Consider the following 20,398-nt stretch of genomic DNA (forward strand, 5'->3'; position numbering starts at 1 on the left):
CTAAAATTTGTATGGAAACAGAAAAGACCCCTAATCACAAAGGAAATATTGAAAAAGAAATACAAAGCTGAGGGCATTACATTGCCTGATTTCAAGCTATATTATAAAGCTGTGATCACCAAGACAGCATGGTACTGGCACAAAAACAGACACATAGATCAATGGAACAGAATAGAGAGCCCAGATATGGACCCTCATCCATATGGTCAACTAATCTTCAACAAAGGAGGAAAACATATCCAATGGAAAAAAGACAGTCTCTTCAATAAATGGTGCTGGGAAAATTGGATAGCTATATACAGACAATGAAACAACCATTCTTCTACACCATACACAAAGATAAACTCAAATGGATGAAAGACCTCAATGTGAGACAGGAATCCATCAAAATCCTAGAGGAGAACATAAGCAGTAACCTCTCTGACATTGGCCACAGTAACTTCTTTCAAGACATCTCTACAAAGGCAAGGGAATCAAAAGCAAAAACGAACTTTTGGGACTTCATCAAGATAAAAAGTTTTGCACAGCAAAGGAAACAGTCAACAAAACTAAAAGGCAACCCATGGAATGGGAGAAGATATTTGCAAATGACAATTCAGATAAAGGGCTGGTATCCAAGATCTATAAAGAACTTCTCAAACTCAACACCCAAAAAACAATCAAGTCAGAAATGGGGAGAAGACATGAACAGACACTTCTCCAAAGAAGACATATAAATGGTTAACAGACACATGTAGTCAACTTTCTAATTAATGTGTCAAAAACATTAATAGCAACCTCAAGTCCTATTTGCATTGAAAATATCTCATTCTTACATATCCCTCTAGCTACACCCTATGTTCATACTTCCATTTATAGCCTCAGCTTTTTGAAAATGGTCTACACTTATTGTTTTACATCCTTGCACACCATTTAAAACTGTCACAAGGGGTAGCCTTCAACCTTGGTGGAGACAACTAGAGCTCTTAAGCTTCTAAAGCTGATCGTACAAAACTCACAAAATTTGTTTGTGCTAAAATCTGCAGAGAAAGTTCCTGGTGGGTTTCTCCCATACTTGGAGGCACCAGGTGGTAATTAATCACAAACTACAGGACTTCTCAGGTATGTAAAATAAAGGGTGTTGATTACAGGGTTGAGAGATGCAGACTTCTGGGGCTGTCTCTATGTTTCAACTGTGAGCTAAATTCTTAGCCCAAGTTTTGGGGCTACTTTGAAAATTATCTCAATTCTAAGATTGTGTGTAGGCAAGTAAACAGCTATCCCAAACGTGTAGGGTGAGTTGATAGCCACAGCAGTGATCCAAAAACAACAGTGAAAAAGAGTTATACCTTACTTCCTAAGATGCGCCTCAGGTAAGAGCTTGTGGCCTCTTCTCCCACTCCCCCACAGCCAACTCTTCATATCATGGTCTCAAATAAACTTGTTATCAATTGCAATGGATAATTCTAAGCATACATTCTTATTGAAATCCTCTACAGTTGCTGACATTTACAACTTCCTTCTTGAAGTACCCCCCCCACACACATACACCTTGGCATTATTGATTTATTGACTCTAAATATTTTAATACACACATTCTTGATACCATATTAAATATCTAATAATCATTTCATGAAAAGGGACCTCTACTTGTCATCAGCATCATCACTATTATAGGTATTAATATAGGTTACTAGTTTTAATATTATTTATAAACATTCAGAAAATTTCCTATATCCCAGGCATTTCATTAATACCCAACTAATAATGTATACCATTCAATCCTCACCACATGATGTAGTGAACATGAGGTAGCTATAAGACTACATCCTGCATCCAATCACAACTAGACCTAATCTACAATCTTCACATCTCTTAATTACACTTTTCTTTTTTAATTAATTAGTCAATTAATTGATTATAATAAGTAGGCTCCACACCCAACATGGGGCTTGAGCTCATGACCTGAGATTAAGAGTTGCATGCTCTACCGACTGAGCCAGCCAGACAGCCTCACTCATGCCACTTTTCTTTATATCCTTTTTTTTTTTTAAAGATTTTATTTATTTATTCGACAGAGATAGAGACAGCCAGCGAGAGAGGGAACACAAGCAGGGGAGTGGGAGAGGAAGAAGCAGGCTCATAGCAGAAGAGCCTGATGTGGGGCTCGATCCCGTAACACCGGGATCACGCCCTGAGCCGAAGGCAGACGCTCAACCGCTGTGCCACCCAGGCGCCCCTCTTTATATCCTTTTTAATACTGCTACTCTAGTTGAAGTTCTTAACTTTACTCACATACATTACAACCTTCTCGTATCTGGTTTCTCTGCCTCCAGTCTTAATCTTCTCATAATTTATTCTCTACAATGCTATAAGACTGGTATCACCCTAAAAGCAAAATATAATAATATACTACCATCTCTCAAATAGTATAATAACATTAAAATTCTTTATTCGTCCCAAATTTCTTAGATTCACTCCAAATCTCTTTTTGCATACCATTCTTAATCTAGATGATTGAAAATGAAAACCTAAAGGTTGATTCAAGTTCTTTATTTCCAGTTGTTTATGACATGGTGCTGCGAATGTTTTAAAAGAATTATGTGTGCTAATGTAAAATACAAAACAGAGACCAAACCTGAAAATTTCCTGACCAGGCAAAACATTTAAGCCACATAAGCAAAACGCAAGTTAGTTTATTCTGCAAAACAAGTGAAACTTAACTTGGGCCACCTATTGTAAATGCCTCTGAAAATCATAAATGAAACAAGCTGTTCTTGAAAAATGACATGAGGTAAACACCTTAACCAATTACTTATCACTAGACAAACTCAAATGCTATAACCAATCACTGTAAAGAATAAATTGCCTCTACATTTTCACTATTACATCTTACAAAGATATATCTCAGAGCCTCATTTGTCTCCCAGTTTGTGAACGGTTTTTATATTCACAATTAACTCTTACTAAATATTATTTTACTGATCTGGTGGTTTTAATTTTGCTATTTCTGAGTTTTTTATATGAAAGACCTTACTTCACATCAAATATATTCCAAACTAAGTATCAGTTGACTCTGGCTGAAATCCAAGTTTCTTAAAATATCCTTATCAAACAAAGGTGCCTCCAACTATTCTCTTTAATACATTCATAAATAATGGAAGTTAAGGGGGGGATAGGTCTGGTATTATCCATAATTCCAAAGATTATATTATCAAATTAAACAACCAAAAGGAACAAAATGAAAATAAGAATTTTCTTCATGGGCCTAGACGCTTGTAAAGTTATTTTGCCTGAAAAAGCTTAAATTCCTTCTGAACTTGGCCTTTCTAAATCCACATTCTTAATTGAGTGCCATTACATCATATTTCAAACCCACAGAGAAGTGAATACACTTCCAATAATCCACGGGTATCACTAATTCCCTTACATTTACTTAAGCACTGAATTCCTGCACCTGCAACTCAGATGTGCACAGAAGTACAACTTTCTGCTTAATTTAGCATGGAGACTAGCAGCCAGAATCACAGAAAAATGACTCTTATACAGATAGATATATATTTTATATATGTATGCATATATTTATTTATGGTGTGTGTGTGTGTGTGTGTGTGTGTGTGTGTGTATAAATCAAGGGGGGAATCTGGAGAATTAGGAGAGGTTTTATTTTACTTTTTTCCACTGCAATTAAATATAATAGGGGGTAAAAAATTGAATTGAAGAGTTTTGAAGAATATGGGCAAATTTGCTTCAATAAATATAATTCAATAAATAATTTTAATCTTTTATGTGCATTGTGTTTTGCTTGGAAATGCACATTTAAAAATGTTTACATTATAGTCCATGCACTCAAATAGCATTAAGTCTATAATTAGGGTTTAAAAGACAAGTCTTTAACATAATGAGCAGAGAAGGCAGAATGAGAGGTCATGCACATACAGACAAGGTAGCAGTCACATCTAGATTGAAGAACATAAACTCACATCCATATATATTTCCATTTTTATTCTAATTTTACCATTTCCAAAAATAGCAACTTTCTTTCTGCCTAGAGGTGGCTTCCTAAATACAAATTTTCACTACAGGCTATGACTGACATCTTGGGATTGTGATACTTAGGCTATCCAATAAGCAGACATGATGGCTCTTTCTCTACAGAGCTGTAGAGGTACAGTGGTTTTTCACCAGGTCAAAAAAGCCCTAGTTACGGACTCTTCTATAGAAGAAAACCAGCCCGAGTAACACTATGGCTAGTTGGAAATAAGTCTAGCCTACAATTTTTGTTTCCTGTTTTGTTCATTTTTGCCATTCTAACTGGTAAGGTGGTATCCCGCTGTGGTTTTGATGTGGAGAAAGTGGAACCCTCTTACACTGTTGGTGGGAATGCAAGCTGGTACAGCCACTTCGGAAAATGGTATGGAGGTTCCTCAAGATATTAAAAATAGAGCTACCCTATGATCCAGCAATTGAACTACTAGGAATCTACCCACAATTTGCATTGAAATGAATGGAACTGGAGGGGATTATGCTAAGTGAAGTAAGTCAAGCAGAGAAAGACAATTATCAAATGATTTCACTTATATGTGGAACATAAGCAATAGCATGAAGGACCATAGGGAAAGGGAGGGAAATCTGAAAAAGGAGAAATCAGAGAGGTAGATGAACTATGAGAGACTATGGACTCTGGGAAACAAATTGATGTTTCAGAGGGGAGGATGTGGAGGAAGGAGGTAACAGGGTGATGGGTATTAAGGAGGGCAAGTGTTGTGATGAGGACTGGGTGTTATATGTTAACTAATGAATCACTGAATACTACAACAAAAACAAATGATGTACTATACAGTGGCTAACTGAACATATAAAATTTAAAAATAAAATAAAATAAATAAAATAAAATAAAATATAAAGTCTAGCCTGGAATTGGAGATTTGATTTCAAAACTCTTCCTCTCTTGAGGATAATAAATTCCAGCCCTCTATCATCCTATCCCTGTCTTCAATATTGGATCTCCCCTCAGGTTTCTGCCTCTACTTTTAATGAAAACATTGGCACATGGTAGAAAACTCTCCTTTCCATAGAATATTTTACTGTCAAAAACCACCTATTACATCTTAAATTGATTTGTTTGCCCTTTATCTTTGTATATAAGCTCCCATAAGGACAGAGCCATTATTGCTTGATGTACTACTATACCCATAATTTATCATGTATTAGTCTGGTACTCAATAAACCATTTGGAATAAATAAATATAGAAAGTCTTATGTTCTTGGCCATGACATCAACTTGACCTTAGGCATCTATATCCCAAAGCCATACCTTGGATCTTCCAACTGCAAGAATCATTATATCTTGGGTATCTAAACACCAATATTCATTCAATACACATTCAACCAATATTACCAATTACCTGCCCTGTGCAAGTACTCTTTTAGGGATGAAATAGTAAACATAGAGTGTTCTTGCCTCATGGAAGGAACTGCATTCTAGTAAGGAAGACAGACCAAAAGCAAATAAATACACAGTCTAATTTCATCAACTGGAATTATACTATGAATAAATACAAAACAAATAAAATACTGTGATGAGATTTTATTATGCTATGAAGAAAAATAAAGCAGGGAAAGGGGATAGAGCGTTATGGAAGGGTGGCTATTTTAAAAGTAGGTCAGGGAAAGCCTCCTTATAGGTGACTTTGGTCTGAGACTAAGGTAGCAATAAGCCACTTACATGTCTTGAGATATAGCATTCCAAGTAGAGAAAAGAATAAGTGTAAAGTCTTCAAATTAGAAAAAATTTGGGATCCTGAAGATTCAGGAGGAAGGCCAAGGTGACTGGAATGGAGTGGACAAGTATAATTGTGGTAGAAGATGAGGCAGAGATAGAAAAGAAGATAAAAAATAGAAGCCTTGTGTGAATTAAGTCTAGCAGATTTCACAGGTAAACCTAAAATACCCATAAATGTAACCCATTTTTCTGATATGTCAATAGGGAGGGAGGAGGAAGGATATTACTGCTCTATAAAGTCTTTAAGGTATCCAGAATAGTATCAGCTTTAACACATGGCTTCTGAGTTCATATTGTGCTAAAATTCCATCACTTAGAATACTTTCATAAAACCACATATTGCTGAAAGAGAATTTGGGACCTCCTACCTATTTGAACGCCTATGATGGAAATGGTAGGTTTTGTGAGCAGGTGGGCACTCTGCCAAAGTTATGAGTGACATGATAGGGGATAGTGTTTTTATTCTAAGTACAGTGGGAAACAATTAGAGACTTTAAACAGGAAAATTATATAATTTATATTTTAAAGCTTAATATGGGTGTTGGGGTGATAATAAAATATAGGTCAACAAATTTGAAACTTCCTTTTCTCAAAGAGGTGATGATGGCTTAGACTACACTAGCATACTAGCCCCAAAGATAGCAAGATATGTTTATATTTGGGCTATATTTTGTTGGCAATTTCATATGGGGTATAATTTCAACTAGGAAGTTCCCAAGGCTGGGTAGTAGTCTTCTCTGTTGGCCTCTTACAATCCTCTGTTAAATCACTATTATGCATTTGAGAACTCTCTTTTTTTATTACTTATTTATGTGACTGTTTCTCCTATTACATATTGAACTCTCTGAGGGTAATGACTATATCTTCATAAACCTAATACTCCACTGCCTGATGAAACCACACAATTATGTTTTTTTTTTAATTGAATGAAGAAACTTGCCTATGGACACAACACAATTAGAATGTCATAGACACTACTGGAATCCTGATACGGGTTATTATAAAATCAACCTCATTCCACTTTATGTTCTAGCAATTTATATATGGCAAAGGAATAAGGCAAATTTGTACTTAATCCTGGATAGTTGATGCCCCTAGGTATCCAGTCTGGAGGTTAAAATGTGACAGCAGAATTTGCAAACTCACAATACCATTTTATAATAGATGGATATTTTGTGTCAATCATTCTGTCTGGAACAAACCTTCAGACAGAATCAGGGGAGAGACAAATGGGATCCAGATCTTTTAAAAAAGCACTGACCTAAGTTAATAAATGGAATGTAAGATTTTAAGTCAAAAAATATAAAGGACTAACTAAAATATAGAGGACTAACATCAGTATTTATTTGTTGATTAGTTCAATGAATATTTATTGTCATCTACTATGAATGAAGATCTGCTCTATCTGCTGGAGGTATAGTAGTGAAAAAAAAAAAAAGAGTTAAAATACTTTGCCCTTGTGAAATTGGCTTTCTTCCGTAAACTGAATTTGATCTTGAATGTGTAACACAACTCCAGACAAATGAAATGAGAAAACACAACAGAACCTAGACAGAACAGATATCTCAGTGGAAGGAAAGGCACTGTTTTATTCCAGAAGTACAGGACACAAAGATTACTAGGAATGTAGGAAGAAAAAAAAAGCCTCTTGCCTTCTTCAGACTTGGTCAGAGACCAAAAAGGATACCAGTTGAAGGTATTCAGCGTTTAAATCTGTGTGGGACTGGGGAAGAATCTGACATTATAATGCTCTTATTTTTATACAGTACTTACTACAATGCAAAAAAGATGTATAGGAGCAAATATTAAAAGACTTTCTCACAAAAACATTTTTTCTCACAGAAAAAATGGAGGTTGTAATGGGTTTCTGCTTATGCAAAGAAAACAAAGAATATATTCCTCCATTTACCATACCTCTCTTTCCACCATCAACTATTGGGAATACCTTTGACTTGATGTCATAATTGATCTGCAGTATATTGTGGGTGCCTGCTCATAGGTCTCCAATCAGAAGTGGCATGGGAGCTTATGTGCCTCTCTCAGCTTGGGGAGCAAACTTGAACCTCTCAACCTGTGTACTTTCTCTTCAGAAATTCTTCCCATTAGGAATCCTAAACTTGTCCCCTAAGGATGCTTAAGGCATTTGTTTTTACCCATCTTAATTCTAACAGAAATTTTTTAAAATGTTTTTTTATTATATTATGTTAGTCACCATACAGTACATCCCTGGTTTTTGATGTAAAGTTTGATGATTCATTAGTTGCGTATAACACCCCATGCACCATGCAATACGTGCCCTTCTTACTACCCATCACCAGCATATCCCATTCCCCCACCCCCCCTCCCGTCTGAAGCCCTCAGTTTGTTTCTCAGAGTCCATAGTCTCTCATGCTTCATTCCTCCTTCTGATTACCCCCCTTTCTTTATCCCTTTCTTCTCCTACCGATCTTCCTAGTTCCTATGTTCCATAGATGAGAGAAACCATAGGATAATTGCCTTTCTCTGCTTGACTTATTTCACTTAGCATTATCTCCTCCAGTGCCATCCATGTTGCAGCAAATGTTGACAAATCATTCTTTTTGATAGCTGAATAATATTCCATTGCATATATGGACCACAACTTCTTAATCCAGTCATCTGTTGAAGAGCATCTCGGCTCCTTCCACGATTTAGCTGTTGTGGACAATGCTGCTATGAACATTGGGGTGCATGTGCCCCTTCTCTTCACTACATCTGTATCTTTGAGGTAAATACCCAGTAGTGCAATGGCTGGATCATAGGGTAGCTCAATTTTTAACTTTTTAAGGGACCTCCACACTGTTTTCCAGAGTGGCTGTACCAACTTGCATTCCCACCAACAATGTAGGAGAGATGCCCTTTCTCCACATCCTCTCCAACGATTGTTGTTTCTTGCCTTGTCACTTTTTGCCATTCTACCTAGCGTAAGGTGGTATCTTAGTGTGGTTTTGATTTGAATTTCCCTGATGGCTAATGATTTTGAACAATTTTTTTTCATGTGTCTGTTAGCCATTTGTAGGTCTTCATTGGAAAAGTGTCTGTTCATATCTTCTGCCCATTTTATTTTGTTTCTTGTGTATTGAGTTTGAGAAGTTCTTTGTAGATCTTGGATACCAGTCCTTTATCTGTGGTATCATTTGCAAATATCTTCTCCCATTCCATGGGCTGCCTCTTAGTTTTTTTGACTGTTTCCTTGGCTGTGCAGAAGCTTTTGATCTTGATGAAGTCCCACAAGTTCATTTTATCTTTTGTTTCTCTTGCCTTTGGAGATGTGTCATGAAAAATTTGTTGTGGCGGATGTCGTAGAGGTTGCTGCCTATGCTCTCCTCTAGGATTTTGATGGATTCCTGTCTCACATTGAGGTCTTTCATCCATTTAGAGTTTATCTTTGTGTATGGTGTGAGAGAGTGGTCAAGTTTCATTCTTTTGCATATATCTGTCCAATTTTCCCAGCACCATTTATTGAAAAGACTGTCTTTCAGAAAATTTTATTAGATCTTTTAGATATACTTTAAGGTTAAATAACAATTTTTCCTACATTTATATATAATATTGTTTTTATTCCTCTTTATAAATACTTTACCTAAATATTTAACTTTGCTATTCTATTTTTATTTTATAGTTTTAAAGATTTTATTTATTTATTTGAGAGAGAGAGAATGAGCTAGAGGGCACAAGGCAGGGAAGAGGCAAAGGGAGAGGGAGAAGCAGGCTCCCCATTTAGCAGGGAGTCATGTGGGGAACTCCTCCCAGGATCCTGGGATCATGACCTGAACAGAAGGCAGACGCTTGACAAACTGAGCCGCCCAGGTGACCCAACTTTGCTATTGTAATGGCAGAAGAGAATAACTAACCCAAGTTGCCAATGCTAAACATAACCCTTACCCAAAAGAAGCAAATGTCTTCTCTTCAAATTAACTTCATAGAAGTAGTTTCATTTCTATGTCTGACCTTAAGTAATCATCTGAGGCCTGAAAACAACTTAGATTGTGGAATATGGTCAGCAGCCTGGGACTTAAAATTGCTGCTTTTGGTGACTCAAGATCTTCGGAAAAATCTTTTACTGAAAAAGCGGTAAGATGAGTCAAAAGAAACTCTGCTGGGATACTTCATTCTTCAGATAATGTCAGTCTTTAAAAAGAAAATTAACGGAGAAAAATCATGGTTCCTAATGAAAATAAAATTTAAGTGATTTGTTTGTTCTGGTGAGAAATGCGTGAAATTTGAAAACTTAACACAACTTTAAATGAAAGATGAACCTCCTCCCCAAAAATTAATTAAACCAAATAAAAACTGGCTTTTTAGAAATTGATTTGTGAATGTTGCCTATTCATAAGCAATTTATCCACTATAAGAAGATTAATCTGCTATAGTTACAATTTGGCATTTCAGCACTAATTGAGAATCAAGAAGCTTAGGATATTGTCCAAACAAGGACAATACTCATTTTTAAAAATATTCAAATCATGACAAAATGATATGTCTAAAATAAAAAAAAATTCCACATCAAAAATAATTTACAAATTGCTTGAATACACAATGATATTTCAAGCTTAAAGAAGAATTTTTTCCATTGGATTTATCGTATATTTCTTTATTAAGGGAATGCATCTCTCATCATTATACAAACATACTGTTTGGTACAAACTGCAGCAACTTTGATTAATTGAACCTGAAAAGAAAAACTTATAGAATCTAGTATATTGTAAAATATTTTAACACAAAAATATACTGCACATGCACATATTAATAATCCTAGTGTGGGCAGTATAACATAACTCTCCTCATATAATTCTGACCACCTATAATAGAATCACCTAGGGTTCTGGTTAAAAATTCAAATCATGGAATTATTCCTTAGACTTGCTTTCTTTGTCAAAAAATAGGGATAATAATAACAAATAACTCATGGGATTTTTGTAATAATTACGTAAGAAAATCCATATAAATCACTTAGCACAGTATCTGATTTCTAGTTATTATTATGTTGTGGTGGGACTAGGAATATGCCCTCCTATTCATAACTAAATTATAAGAACTGCAGGTAATGGGTAGCACATATTTATTCTGCTCTCTTTACCAAAAGAACCTTGTCTAGAATTATCAGCTATGGGATGCATCTAAGTCTTTATCTGTAATATGAGAGTTTCCAATTGAATTATTTAACAGAGAACCTTACAATAAGAACAAACTATTATAACTTCATCTAAAATAGTATAAAGGGAACCATATGAAGACTTAACTATGATTGTATTATCCTAATTTATAAGTGAACATTTTAAAAATACATAAAATATTGATAAAATGAACTTCATAAAATTCACAACTTTTATCAAAATGTAATATTAACTGGATTATTTGTTTTTTTGGGTGTTGAGTTTGAGAAGTTCTTTATAGATCTTGGATACCAGCCCTTTATCTCTAATGTCATTTGCAAATATTTTCTCCTATTCTGTGGGTTGCCTTTTAGTTTTGCTGACTGTTTCCTTTGCTGTGTAAAAGGTTTTCATCTTGAAGTCCCAAAAGTTCATTTTTGCTTTGTTTCCTTTGCCTTTAGAGACATGTCTTGAAAGAATTCACTGTGGCCAATGTTGAAGAGGTTACCGCCTATGTTGTGCTCCAGGATTTTGATGGATTCCTGTCTCACATTGAGGTCTTTCACCCATTTTGAGTTTATCTTTGTGTATCGTGTAGAGAATGGATGGAACTGCAGGGGATTACACCAAGTTAAATAAGTCAAGCAGAGAAAGACAATTATGGTTTCACTCATATGTGGAACATAAGGAATAGTACAGAGGACCACAGGGAAAGGGAGGGAAAACTGAATGGGACGAAATCAGAGAGGGAGACAAATGATGAGAGAACTCCGGGAAGCAAAATGAGGGTTACAGAAGGGAGTGTGGGGGGATGGAGTAACTGGGTGATAGGTATTAAGGAGGGCATGTGTGGGTGATGAGCACTGGGTGTTATACACAACTAATGAATCGTTGAACACTGCATCAAAAACTAATGACGTACTATATGTTGGCTAATTGAACATAATAAAAAAAATTTAAGAGAAGGAAAATGCCAGTCATAGAATTGGATAAGATAGGAGGGAGGGAGGATAGATAGGTGATAGATACAGAGATAGATACATAGACACATGGATGAATGTATATACACATATATACATAGAAGAGGGCTCATGCATGAATTAATAACAGTGTGCTCTAAGAAGCATGATTAATGTAAGCCTTTGTAACTAAGGCCAAAAATGTAAAGATAGTCATATGGAGACACACACACACACACACACATATATATGTATATGTATACATACACACAATTTCTAAAAATTTCTATCTGAAAAACATTTCCTAAAAAAATTATTAAGATGATCCTAAAGGATTTTTTAAATTTCTTTGAGTTGAGTTCTATTCTAGCATTAGTACATTTCTATGCCCCATAATATCCTTGCGTTTTACCTTACTGTTGTGAAATTCACTAATGATTAATTTTGGAAAATATCAAGGCTCAGCATATGCCCCGGCTCACATTTAAGATTTTAATTAAATTATATCATCTGAATTCTTATGGGGTGCTTCTTTTTTACACTAAATTTAAAAATGCCCAGGAATGACTCCCATTGCTTGTAGGTCCATGAAGCACACACTATAATTTCCGATTGATGTCTCTCAATCTTGCTGCATGTTACACTGGTGAAATTGGTTTTATATCCTGACACATTTACTGGAAATAACTGTATTCAAAATAAATTTGGTGTACCAAAGCAAGCCCAAGCCCAACTACATTTACAAGAACCTCACTTCAAATATAATGATATAGATAGGTTCAAAGTAAAAAGATTTAAAAAAAAAGTACACTATAAAAAAGTGAAAAGAAAGAAAGAAAGAAAGAAAGAAAGAAAGAAAGAAAGAAAGAAAGAAAGAAAGAAAGAAAGAAAGAAAGAAAGAAAGACAGGCTATATTAACATCGGGGGGAAAAGTCTTCAGAGCAAAGACAATTATCAAGAACAAAGAGAAATAATAATGATATAACTATAAATCCTGTATCTATTAAAGGAAAAATAAAGGAATACTACCACTAATTCTATGCATGCAAGTTAGGAAAGGTAGAGAAAGCGGCCCAATTCCTTCAAAACACAAACTGCCAAACCTCCTTCAACATGTAATAGATTAACTGAATAGTATCATAAATATTAAAAAATTGAATCTGAAATGTAAAGCTTTTAAAAAAGAATCTCTAGACGCAGATGATGTCAATGAATAATTTGTAGAAAAACCTTAGAACACTTTTTGGCTGATTTTAGTCTCTATAAAAGTTGAACATATGATTACAAGTCAGCAATTCTGCTCCCATGTATATTCTTAACATAAATATATATGAAATACATGTATATGAAATATGTATCATGAATATAAAAATATATCTACTGATGTTCTTAGCAGTTATATTTGCAATAATTAAAACTTCACAATGAAGTTCAGAGCTCAGTCTTCTCAGCTTCCTTCAGAACAACTACACTTCCAGGCCCTAGACATGCACACAAAGTGATCTCCTAGGCTTCTTTTCAAAATCCTATAACTGCTTAACAGAATTTGAAAACCTGTGCTGTTAGGTACCTTGAGGAAATCAACTCTACCTTCCAATGTACCTAAACTTATAATAATGTTTTTCTTTGCTCTGTTTTGTTTTAAAAATATCCTTCCTGGGGCGCCTGGGTGGCACAGCGGTTAAGCGTCTGCCTTTGGCTCAGGGCGTGATCCCGGCGTTATGGGATCGAGGCCCACATCAGGCTCCTCCGCTATGAGTCTGCTTCTTCATCTCCCACTCCCCCTTTTGTGTTCCCTCTCTCGCTGGCTGTCTCTATCTCTGTCGAATAAATAAATAAATATATATATATATATATATAAAATAAATAAAAAATAAAAATATCCTTCCTTAATGAAGTAGAATTAACACAAGTTTTATATAAACATATTTCTGTTCCTGAATTCTTATTTTCTCCATTAAATTGCATTATAAAATTTCAAATTTATTTACATTTCTGAAACAAAACTGAATTACTTCAGAAAGAAGTAAAACTTTAAAATTCTTAAGACCAAGTACTTTTCTGAAAAAATTAAAAAGATAATGTAATCAATATTTAAAATAATACTTTAGTTCTTACAGTCAGAATTATCTTTCCTACATAGGCTGTGTGGCAGATGGTTCATTGTTCTCCAAAATCCATTACAGATTTCTCCCTTAGTAAAAGAGTTGTAACCGTCTGTCTGCCCACATAGATTAGTTCCCAACTTCCTTGGAAACTTGTTAATAGACACATACTCTGAGTAATTTTAGGTCACTCTATTAAAATGGAATTGGTTTTTTCGACTTAAATTCAACTCCTTACATAGGGCCTGGATATCATTGTGACAATAACTCAGCTTTGATCATGCAATAGGAACAACAGGAAAGGCTGGGTGAAAAAAAAATTAAAGAAATCAATGTTTGTGGGTGAGTCTATGGAGTAGCACCACTCCACCAAACTGACCCATTCACATCTAGAAGGAGGGAGGAGGGAAATCTTTGTTTTTAGTCATTATGTTTTGTGTGTCTTTGTTGTAGCCACTTATCTTACTGCTTAATATGGCTGTACGCCCAAATTTGGATAATGACTTAATAACAAAACCAATTTGAATCGCTACCACGAAACTTAGCTTCTGGTCCAACAAAGTGCTCTCACTCACAAGAAAAATCAAGGCACTGGCAGACAAGTATTATTCCCTTATAATTTACTTTCAAACTGTTCACTTTCACAGCTTTATTCCACTCCATCATTTACATCCCTTGTTTTTCTTAAATCCTATTTATCAAATGGTTATTTTATTTAGATTGCTTTCAGACATTTCATCTCCCTTCCAAATCTGTCTCACCTGGACAATTATGAATGTATCTCTTTAAAATATTTAGTTAATATACATTCTGTATACATTCTATACACATTTACCACATATAAATAATACATAATATATGTACAATATTTATTATACTTGTACATTTTATGTATATTTATGTGAGTATATATATAGATATATAGAGAGAGAAGGTGAAATATGTAGAAGATGAGTTTAGGATATGCCACACCCAAAGTATGCTAGTTTGGCATATTCATTATTTTGAGCTATTGGCTCTTAAGAAATACTAGATGCAAGGGCTCTCTTCTACCATTTCCTATCCCAAAACAGGCCATAATATTTCCCATGAGTAAGGTGCTCCCACTGTACCAGGAAGAAACAAATCTGCTCTGGCAACTTCTTCAGATGTTCATTTTCTTTTGAAGTCTCCATATACACAAAAAAATTCTAATAAAATTTGTATACTTTTCTCCTGTTAACTTGTCTCATATCAGTTTAATTCTTAGGTCCAGCCACAAATCCTAAAAGGGTAGTGGAGAATTTCTTCCTCCCCTATAATTTCTATCTGTATCTATCTCCCTCTAGCTCTCAAGAGAGACAGAGGTAACTTGGTACCTATCTAGAGGTATCGACAGAGAGAGGAGGAGGAAGAGGAGGAGAGGGAGAAAGAGAAAGAAACAGTTCCACCATGCTAGATACAAAGAATAAATGATGAACAAAACAGGCATAATATCACTTAGTTATAATCCTATTAGGGAGACAAACATTAATAAAATTAATTACAGAATAAATATAAAATCACAAATGTGGTAAGTACATAAGAGATAAATGGTGGGGGCGTCTGGGTGGCACAGTCAGTTAAGCGTCTGCCTATGGCTCAGGTCATGATCTCAGGGTCCTGGGATTGAGCCCAACATCAGGCTCTCTGCTCAATGGGGACTCTGCTTTTTCCTCTTCCTCTCCCTCTGTGTCATCTCTCTCCCTCTCTCAAATAAATAAAATCTTTAAAAAAGAGAGAGAGAGACATAATGCAGTAAAAGCTTTTAATAAAGTAATTTGATCCAAGTTAAGGAGGCAGGGAAGGTTTAACAGGGGAAATGATTATTGAGTTGAGATTTAAATGAGGAGTAAGAGATGACTGGATAAGAAAAAAGACCATTTGGGGCGCCTGGGTGGCACAGCGGTTAAGCGTCTGCCTTCGGCTCAGGGCGTGATCCCGGTGTTATGGGATCGAGCCCCACATCAGGCTCCTCCGCTATGAGCCTGCTTCTTCCTCTCCCACTTCCCCTGCTTGTGTTCCCTCTCTCGCTGGCTGTCTCTCTCTCTGTCGAATAAATAAATAAAATCTTTAAAAAAAGAAAAAAGAAAAAAGACCATTTAATTCAATGGAAATAGCATGTTCATATGCCTTCAAGTTTAAACACAGGAATACAATTTATGACTGGAGAAGAAGGTAGGGTCTACCCCATCCTAGATTCTTACAAGGAGAGCTCCTAGTGCATTCCTGGACTTCTCTGCCCAATTCTCTTAAACACCAGGGGAGATGGAACAACTACTTAATTAGAATATTTGTTAATAAACTAGTCATATTCAACTTGAATCCTTTCTTCTTCTTTTTGATACTGACTCTGCCAACAAGGTTCAGAATTTTCACCATCACCTCAATCCCTAATCCTTTTTGGGAAGCTGCTCCAGGTAGTGATTTCAGCTTTACCTGTGGCTTGGAAGGAGAGAGGAGATGGCTTATTTTTGAGGTTTATTTACAAGGTCCACTTGCCTTCCTATACCAAGCTTAGATTTTATCCCTCACCTTAGATCATGGTAGTAAGAATAAGTTGAGGGGCACTTGGATGGCTCAGTCAGTTGAGCATCTGACTCTTGGTTTTGGCTGAGGTCATGATCTCAGTGTCCTGAGATAGAGCCAGGTGATGTCTTCATGTTCAGTGAGGAGTCAGCTTGAGATTCTCTGCTTCTCCCTCTCCCTGTCCTTTCCCTCACTCTCTCTCTTTCTCGCTTATAAATAAATAAATAAATAAATAAATAAATAAATAAATAAATAAATAAATAAATAAAATTTTTAAAAATAAGTTGATATTTTAAAATCTTTTGTCTTATTTCTCATTTTATTTTTTTTAAAGAATCTAGAGGCTCAGCCAAAGTAGGTTTAATTGTACTATCACCAAAAGATCAGAACTTCTAAGTTTTTTCTCAATCATACAGTTTACTGTGTGTCAAAATGACACTCCAGAGAATCTTTTAACTTTTGACTGATCATTTCAGGCTGCTTTGATTTCATAGCAGTCCATATGAATAGGCGCTTTTGCTATTGCTATGCACAGAGAAAGACCACACAGATAACCATTCACAACTCTTAAATATTTCTGCTCAGAAAATATACATGTCATTTCAAGTTTACATTTCATTGGCGAAAACAAATCATATGGCTATGATCTCTCCAAGGGACATGTTTACCAAAAGAGAATAAAAACAGGTACTTCAATGAGCTCTAGTGATGTCTTCCGTAATCTTCCCTTTCAGATCACTTTTGCCTAGTCAAATTTAAAATAAGTAGCCTAAGGCAAAATTTAAATCAAAAAGTCTACCCTAGGTATATTTCTGCCAAATCCTAATCTATATCATATATCTGCATCTTAATATTCTAATATTTTCCCATTCCATTCGTCAGTAAAAGTGAGAAGGCAGAAGAAATAGTTTCATTGTTCTTTTTTCTCCACTGTTCAGAATAGATCTTTCTTAGGAGTTTAAGAAATGTGGGGATGCACAGTTACAAAGAGGACTGCCTAGACCTGTAATACTAAATAATACAGGAAACGTGATTATTTTAAAACGTCTAAATATTAATTCATCTTTTCATTAAATCTTTTCAGTGACCCAAACTTTAGGATTTTAGTGTAAAAAAATATTCCTAATATTTAAATCTGTACAGCCCATCTCTTCCTATCTTAAAGTTGGAATGAAATCGGGAAGGTTGGCATGCCAGTGACATGGAAAGGGCATAAATTAATACCAAGCTCTCTGTGAAAGCCAATAAAGACTAGTGCTTGTTGGGTCTATTTTGAGTAGCAAGACAAGATGGGTGAAATTATAAAAGTAAGTATCTCTAAAAATCTGATTACAAATATATTTTGGCATGAATATAAGATGTTACTCATATATTTCTAAAGTTTATAATATTATTAACTAAATTATGTTAACTATATAATAGCTGTAGTAAATAATTTTCCCTCCAAACCACCTTGAGTAATTATTTATGGATATTTTTAAAGTGGTTACATATTCATTCATTAAATCCATCAGTGTTACAGGGTGTCTATCAATACCCTGCACAATAATATGTGCTAGAAGAAAGACAGAGATGAATAAGTGGTGATTTTTAATTCTGAGAAGCTAAAATTTAGTAATTATGATTCAAAAATAGATATTAGTGTTCAGAATAAAGAACAGAAAAAATAAGCAAATATATGGCTTGCTACCATAACTAGAAATAAGAGAAAAACATTTTTCTACATCCACTAGGAGGAAGTTTCATTTTACTCTAGTGCTCAATTGTCTTCTGAAAGTGACTGATTCCCTTCTAATTTAAAAGAAAGCATTTTATTTAATAAGTATGGTAGATATTATACAGGACTTCTCAAAAGCTATATCCAAATTAATTTCTCTTGTCTTCTTCAATTAACAAAGCAATAAAACTAAAAAACGTATTATCCAAGGTTTCCTTGAAGCTATGATTAGTCACATGAAGCACTCCATGATGGACCTATCTTCCTATGGTACTTTCCTTTCTCTTAATTTAATGGAGACATGTTCTTCAATGTGATCATGACTGCCAAAATCACAGGCTATAATTAGTGAAGCACGGAAATAAAGGTTCTCAAGTTGCCAATGCACCAGTGTGTCACACTACTAGCTCTGATTAACCTCCTTCTGTATTTCTTTACATGAGAAATATAAGCCTATATTGGTAGAAGTCATAGTAGTAGGATTTTGTGTAATTTAGAGCCAAATGGAAACATAATGATAGAGTGACAGTCAAAAGACTGTTAACTAAGAGCCCTTAGGAATTTCTTTTATTTTGTCCATTAACTATTTAATTTTGGTAGGAAAAATAAATAGCCAACCTTATTTTATAAATCAAGATTGAAGTTCTCATTTTTATAATAGCCTCTAATTTTTCTAAATAAAATAAAATAAAAGGAATAAAAATATACTTTACAGTATTACCATGTAAATAAAAACATTTAAGCTTCTGGGCTTGTGGTCGTGTTCTCATTGTCAATTTACACAGAGAAATGCAAACACGCACATACTTCCATATTTAATATACTGAGAAGGTTGGCACCCAAAAGCAATTTTGCACAGTGCATGGGAAACTAATCAGACATCTTTTGAAATAAGATGTACAGCACAGCTTCCCAAATAGAATTTTCTAAAAGATAGTATTAGATCAGGGATATTCATTCATAGTCCAGCTGCAGAGGGATTAGATCCAAATCTTAGTATTTGACCTATTGTTATTCTTTTGAAACATAAGGGATTGTTTTCCTCTTATGGATTTACCAAAAGCAAATTTGCCAGTTGAAACCATCTGTCATTTATCCAAGAAAAGATTTATTACTTTAACTGAAAAGTTATTTGTAACAAAAAAATATATAAATCACTAAAGATGGGTTCTCAGTTTATGATGCATTTTTTAGACTTTTTGAGTTTCATTAACTGTACCTTCTTTCCTTGCTGCACTCATCAAGGATATAACAACTTCCTGCAAAATTGCATCTGGGAAAGTCAAGTTAGAAGCTACTTATTAGACTGTAGGGAGACAAACATATCTGTAGTAACTGACCACATATACTGTAACAAAGTCTTTTCTGGTTGCTGTGTAATCTCTGATTTCCTGTTAACCTAAAAAGTCTCTTACCAGTTTTTCATTGAGTAGTTCCAGAAAGGGATGCTATCGCTTTTCCATTGCTCGTGAGCAAGGAAGGTGGAAAAGAAATGCACAATTGGCTGGATTTGGGGCAGCAGAGAAACTTTGTCAGTGATAATTGCCACTGTCACAAGTATGATTTGAGAGATGTGGGTTCACAATCAAAAGGAAGGATATCATCCACAGAGCAGAATCCCTTTAAATTATGAAATTGGCCCTCCTATTTTATAAAGTTCTATGATTTGAAAGGCTGGATATTGTGTTATTAAATGTTGTGTCATTTCAGATTTTTTTTTTGTTTATTATCAAATGAGCGTGCATGCACATATGTGCACATTGTCCATTTTAAACAGGATTTGCAAACTATAAGACAAGGAAGTATGAACTTCAGGAACTTTGACCACATTTCTGTAAATTTATTTATCAACATTAATGATTTGCATAACAGCAACTCAAAAGTAAAATCTCAAGAGTGGCTCTATGCTCCATTTTGACAGACTCCTCTTTTTGAATGTATCATAAAGTCATAAGTAAAACTTGTATAGAGAGAGAACTTTTAGGCAAAACTGTAATGGTAAGAAAGTTTCAAAAGCAATTAAAAAGCCCTCAGAGATTGTACTGTATTTCTCCCCACATCATTCATTTTCAGTCACATAAACATCTCTAATCACCTACAATAGGCATAACGATGGCTGGCAAGTTGTTAAATAATAGTTTTAGTGAAGAAATTTCTTTCTTGAAAATACAGAACTGAACTGAAATAGATTG

This window comes from Ursus americanus, chromosome 8 (genome assembly GCF_024610735.1).
Source record: "Ursus americanus isolate L20-20 chromosome 8, mUrsAme1.1.p, whole genome shotgun sequence".
In the NCBI taxonomy this organism is placed as follows: domain Eukaryota; kingdom Metazoa; phylum Chordata; class Mammalia; order Carnivora; family Ursidae; genus Ursus; species Ursus americanus.